The sequence below is a fragment of the Myotis myotis genome, unplaced genomic scaffold, assembly GCF_014108235.1.
Source record: "Myotis myotis isolate mMyoMyo1 unplaced genomic scaffold, mMyoMyo1.p scaffold_m19_p_23, whole genome shotgun sequence".
Taxonomy (NCBI): Eukaryota; Metazoa; Chordata; class Mammalia; order Chiroptera; family Vespertilionidae; genus Myotis; species Myotis myotis.
In genome coordinates this window covers 2,716,018-2,722,017 of record NW_023416328.1, presented here as the reverse complement: position 1 = coordinate 2,722,017, position 6,000 = coordinate 2,716,018, and positions in this window count along the sequence as shown.

Sequence of the window (6,000 nt, the reverse complement as noted above, 5' to 3'; positions counted from 1 at the left end):
CAAATAAAGGCCAGAGAGGCCGAGCCCAGACTTGGGAGCCAGTAAAACTACAGTTTCAACCCAGGCCTCCCAAACCAAGCTCTATTGTGCTGTGACACACTGGCCCAGATTTTTAAAGACAGGAACCTGGGAGACCTAGGCCCAGATTTTTAAATTCCAAAAATAAGTGGTATTTCTTGTGACCACTCAGTGCAATTGGAAACGGGGCATCGGATGGGCAGTGGCTCCGAATTCAGACTCCCTGCATTTGAATAACGTGTCTGCAACTTGGCGGCAACGTCACCTTCAGGCAAGTCCCTAAACTCCGTGAGTATTGTTTTTTTTTATCTTAAATAATGGAAGTAATAACAGTATCCTCCTTGGAGAGTTGTATAGAGATTAAATAAAGTAACATGTTTACCATAGTTCTGATATATAGTAAATGTTAGTTGCTGTTAATATCACCACCATCTCCTTCATTTACATAATTACTGGAGTAGGAAGACCCTGAGCTCAGCCGGCATGGCTCAGTGGTTGAGCATCGACCTGTGAACCAGGAGGTCACGGTTCGATTCCCGATCAGAGCACATGCCTGGGTTGCGGGCTCGATCCCCAGTGTCAGTGTGCAGAAGGCAGCCAATCAATGTTTCTCTCTCATCATTGATGTTTCTCTCCCTCTCCCTTCCTCTCTGACATCAATTAAAAAAATGTTTAAAGACAGGAACCTGGGAGACCTAGGTACAAGTTCTGACTGTGTGCCTGTTACCCCCATGGCCTTGGATAATTCTCTGAGCCTCAGTTTACTCATCAGCGAAATGGGCATTCAGAATGTCTGCATGTACAGGAATTCAGTAAAAGTCGCATGCATCTGGCATGGGCGACAGCTTTTTAAACCCTATGAAAATACAGGGTTGGTGGTTTATTACAAGATTATTCTTCCTACACGGAAAGGTCTATGAGTGCTTAGAAGAGATGTTACCACTCAGCTGTTTCTGAAACAAACCACCTTCAAAATGAGATACACCCAACACCGTTCAGTCAGAAAAGAAAACAAGCATTTTCTTGGTTGTCGTCATTCCTTCCATCCTGTTCTCCTGTTCTCTACCTGAACTTGCCGTTCTCTCATAGTTGTATTTTACGAGAGAATTCGATGACAGCCGGGTCAAGGGGCAGGGCTCAGAACGGAAAGATGCAGCCCCCTCTCCTCTCTGCCTTCCAGGAAAAGAGAGAAATATCTCAGAGGAAAGAAAACACATTTTATGAAACATTAAATGGTGGCTTCAAGCGGCTAAAACGCTGTCAGACTTTGCTATTTACCAGCTGTCCCTGGTGCGAACTTAAAAACATATTCGTTATTGCCCGGCCGGCGTGGCCCAGTGGTTGAGCATTGACCTAGGAACCAGGAGGTCACGGTTCAATTCCAATCAAGGGCACATGCCTGGGTTGTGGGCTCGATCCCCAGTAGGGGGCCCGCAGGAGGCAGCCGATCCATGATTCTCTCTCATCACTGATGTTTCTCTCTCTCTCCCTCGCCCTTCCTCTCTGAAATCAAGAAAAATATAATTTAAAAAACATGTTCATTATTGAGATGTCATTTTGTTTAAGCTACAGAAGCATCGGGGGTGGGGAATTGTTTTCGGAGCGGGATTATTAAAGAGTTTGGGGCCCAAAGGTGTGTGTCTATTTTAAAAAGAAATTTTCTGATTGCAGATAACTCCTCAATTTGATTTAGCGTCGAACGATAGTGATGGGGTTGATAAGGGAGCATTCATCGGTAATTCATCTTGCGCCGGTAGAAATTCACAGCAAAGCATGCTTTCCCAACAGTGACAAGCCCTATTAATCTTCCCGAGACACATTTCAATAGGTGTCCCCATCTGTGGCCGACATCTAAACACTCTGGCATCACCGGCGACTCGGGGACACCTTCCTTTCAAGCTGCACCCGCGCGAACGTGATGCTAGATTGTCCTCCATTTTTTAGCCTAATTCTCCTCCTTCCATTAGCCTCCTTGCCTGGGTTTTCTGCTCCTGTGTCACAGCATTTCCAAGAGATCTCTCAGAGCTTCGGGCTCATGGAGATGCTCCCTCTCCCGCAAGGTTAGCCACCAACATCTCGACAAAATAAAATGGCCAGGATTCCAGGGGAGGGTTTAGGGGAAAGGGAGAGGCCGCCACATCCACCCCACTTCATATGCACAATGCAATTTTTTACCTTCACCTGGGATGCTAATTTCAGCGCAGGGACTGCTGGGAAGAAGAGAGGCATTTGGGAAGAGGGGATGGAGGAAAAGAAACACCCTGTGTTTCAACATCCAAAGGCCACTGCATCTGGCCGGGCCCTCCAATACAGAAGGAAACAGAGCAACCACTTTAGGGAGAGATGGTGGCACTCATGGCCTGGTGGTGCCCGCAGCAGCTCTCTGGCTGCCAGGTCAGTCCACATGAGAAACGTGGAGGGTGCGCTTTGTTGAGCTATTTTCAACCTCCTCGTGGGTTTGGTCTTGCAAAGAAATAAAATTCACACCGCGTTTTTCTTGGGCACTTTCAGAATCTTACCAAAGACAAAACGCCTTGACACATGCTCGTTTTTGGAAAGATTAGGCACAGCTATAATGAATAATACAATAAATATAATATAATATAATATAATATAATATAATATAATATAATATAATATAATAATATAAATTACATATATCACATATATCAAATATAATATAATATAATATAATATAATATAATATAATATAATATATAACCATCAGATTTTTTTAACTTAATTTGACTTTTCTGTCCCTGTGTGATGTGAAATATACATGTTACTAGCACGAGTACGTGTATCCATTTATGTGACCAAGAAAGACATTCTCCAAAACGTCTCCTCATACAAATTATTTTCCCCGGTGATCACGGGAGTTTGTCCTAGATCTCAGGAACCTGATTGTCGGCGGCAGGTTTAAATGTACCATATTAATAACTTGTTATCCAAGACAAATTAAGTCCTTATGTGTCAAAAGCACTCGGCACTGGATTATCTACAAGACAAGTATTTATTGAATAAACGTTGAGTCCAATTTCATTTTAATGTGACTGACTGTACGTTCCGGCCTCTTAGGCAGAGATAAAAACACTCAGACCTATGACTGTGTTGCAACATTACACCTAACTTGTCTGGTTCTATTACTGTCTCCTAACTTAGTATATGGAAAGAAGGCATTTTCTTTCTTTCTTTTTTTTTTTTTTTCTTTCTTCTTTTGGTCGTGGTTGTTCTGAAGAGCAAGGGGGAGAGATAGAAAACGGGCTGGCATTCAGCCTAAAGAGAAATCATTGAAACAAATTAATCCTATGCCGTTTAAATTGACATGGTAATCCATCATCAGAGAAGGCAAACTCTGAAAGCAATCTAGTCCTTGCCCTGCTCTTCCCCTGGCCCCGGAGGCAGGGAGACAGATAGGAGAGGAAGGAGGGGGGGTCATCGTAAAAGTTGGGGACTCCTTGGCAAAGAATCAGAGTGGTTGGCTCAGCTCAGGGGGCCCAGGCCCTGCAAACCTCCTTCGGAGAGGAGAGGTGGACTTGCAACAGTTGCTTCCCGAAGTTTCTCTCTAAGAGGCAGCTTCCCTGCTAGCCTGCCTCCTCCTCCTGGCTCCAGGCTGCTCACTGCAGTCGAACCAGGGCCTTTGAAAAGTACATCAACTGGGAAATTCACCAGGAACTTCCCCAGAAACTGACACAGACATTTTCCCACGGTGGCAAGGGGCTTGTGAGGTGGGGTGCAGGATTGGGGCTTGATTTTAGTTTTGTTGTTTTGGTGGGTTTTTGGTGGGGGGAAGCGGGGACCAGATCTGTTTTGGCTTTTCTTCTCCTGTAATCATCTTGTTGGCGGCTCCATGCAAAAGCATGTTGCTGTCATTTTGAAAGTAAAGATTATGTCACATCACTGAAAACTGAGGCGCGCCACCCTGCCCCGTCACTTTCCCGGGTCTTTTATTTTAGACGCTTCTTTTTCAACCCTTCCTTCGCTTCTAAAAGCCTGCAAGTTGTTCAAACTTGCTTAAGAGTCAAAAATTCTATTTAAAACTGAAGCCATCCGTCTTGGTAGATGGTTACGATGAAAAAAGCCTTATTAAGAGCTCCCCTGTGCAAACAGCGTGTGTGTATTTTCAACAGACTGAATCCTAAGGGGTTTTTTTCCTCTTTAACTTATATACAGAATGTTGTTCTTGCTTTTCTTTTTTTTGGGGGGGGGGGAGTGGAGAATCTCACCTCCTTGTTACTGCGTGGACATACAAAATTTAAACACAGAAATGAGTATTACGTCTCCGTTTAATAAAGCATCAAAAAGCTATAAAAGCAGGGCAATTTGAAAATAATTTCTAATCTCAGAAATTTCACCCTGTTAACAATAGACAGTGTATGGCGACAGAAACCCAGATACCTCTGCGCCAAAGTAAAGAAGGCAGAGAGCATGGATATAAAACTGCCCGATTTCAGAAAACTTTATATGTTCCTGTAACTTTCGCGTAAACATCGCACCTCTTTTCTATAATTAGAATTTTTATTCCCTGGTTTTTTTAAAGGGGGCGAATAGTACCTGCATATCAGCTAATGATGCTTTTTTTTAAGTTTGTAAGCAAAAAAGACAAATGGAAGCCATTTCCAGGCTAAATAGGAAGAGAGTTAAAAACTCTTACATCAAATATTCATCCACAGTCGTCCAGTTGCAATGTTAATAGTTGCGAGGAAAGAAGAAGGGGTTTGGGTGCTGATGGGTGTCTTTGTGTTTAACAGGACCTGGGATATTCAGATAGTAGCTCTTTAACAACTGGTCAGTTACACTCTCTGAACTTTGCCTTTGGATTTGTTTTCAGTTCATGAACGGTAGAGACTTCGGCAGAATAGTGGGTCATTTTAAAATCCATTGAATTAACCAAAGTCGTATGAAAAATCAGTGAATAAACAAGTGTAAGTCCTTACCACTCAGAGGATTCTATGGAAAAAAATATCTTTTTAAAGCAACCCCCCCTCCCCCATGTAGATTTCACAACGCTAGCTAGCTTTTCTCTCATTGCTTGGTAACATGGCAACAAAGGTATATGCCAGGTGAAAATGTGCAACATAACATGGGGATCCTGTAAGTAAGCTATTACTATATACATTCTGCAAAGATATCAGGTGGCCTAATTTTTTTTCACTTCCTCCCCCTGACATGGGAGGTGATGTCGAGAAATAGTTAATGTCAGGAGCCAGGATTCCCTGCCTTCTTTCTGCGTTTTCACTTTTGCTTTCAACTATTTTAAGTGATATCATCTCAATCAATTTCCCTCAGTCAAGCACATCGTAATCTCTCCAGTGATGACCATTAAAATATTCAAAATTGCCAGGGACAAAGAGGTAAAAAAAATGCCTTTCTCTATCCTGGATTCAAAATAAAAATTTAAAAAAAAAAAACACGAGTGTCAATTTTATTTAAACGTTACACTTTGTAAACTCTCAAATGGATACTTCCTTTGGTCAAGAAACTGAATATGATATTCAACGCCTTCCTCTTCATTTTTCCTCCAAGCCCTTTATTTTAAACTGTATACCTTCAACATTTCAAGCAATTAGCCTTTTAAGAGGAGAGATGCAGTTGGCAATTAAATAATTAGTTCTGTTTCCTAAATGCCTGCAGAATGTTTTTCTGCTGTCAGTGTGTCTGTCTTTGTCCATCGACTTACTTCTCTAATCATACGCTTTATATTGAAACCAGAGCACTGGGAGTCTTCTGAAAACCAATACTATTTCAATTCTTTTTCTCCTGAAATTCACCTTGAGTCTGTGGCTCCTGGGAGTTCAATCAGGTAACTTCCTCTGTTGTGCTGGTTATGTTTTATTTAAGTACCTGGGTACAGCTAATCAGCAATACTAATTTATCTGGATATTTGCCTCGCGAACACCTTCACATTTAAAGGACTGGCACCGATACCATTTGATCCAGGCTTTTTCTCACGGACCGAAAATGAACTGTCACTTTAAAGAT